The sequence below is a fragment of the Penaeus monodon genome, chromosome 24, assembly GCF_015228065.2.
Source record: "Penaeus monodon isolate SGIC_2016 chromosome 24, NSTDA_Pmon_1, whole genome shotgun sequence".
In the NCBI taxonomy this organism is placed as follows: Eukaryota; Metazoa; Arthropoda; class Malacostraca; order Decapoda; family Penaeidae; genus Penaeus; species Penaeus monodon.
This window is the reverse complement of record NC_051409.1, coordinates 9131397-9132060: the sequence shown is the minus strand read 5'-3', so window position 1 is coordinate 9132060 and position 664 is coordinate 9131397.

Sequence of the window (664 nt, the reverse complement as noted above, 5' to 3'; positions counted from 1 at the left end):
CACGTCACACCATGAAAAGGATGGAAAACATGACTAAGTCATCAGTAGAGAGGAAAACATGACCAAGTCATCAGTAGAGAGAAATATTTTTGTGGCATGAAAATAGTTTATAGGGCGATGATAATCTTATTATTTTGGAAAATAACACTAAATCTGAGTTAAAGACGGAAATCATAATCTTTAGACCACCTTCATCTAGTTGAATTTGGTTGGAAGGGGGAGTGATTTCTTTAAGACACTTTAGTTACAATTTCTATTTCAGTCATTTGTTTTAAAACCATGTTTCCTAGTTAACAATGTTGGTAGACTTAGGATAGGTAAATGAAGGGACAGTGAAAGAATTTTACTTTGTTTAGCTCCGTCTTCTGAATATTCTCTCTCACGATAGAAATAGATAAGACTTAATTAATATTTCATGGTATTTACTATAAAAAAAATTAGACGGGTGTAATCTGCAACAAATAATAGTGTGAAAGTGTACTTAACTTGTGCTACTGCACACTTGTTTATTTGAAAGCAGATATGAAAATTGATATGATAATGATAATGCTGCTAATGATAAGAAAACTGATTATTGTAATACTAAAAATTGAACTGATATGATAACATCGTTATTATATTATAGAATTTCATCTAACTTCCGCAGGTTCCTTCTCTCCTTGTG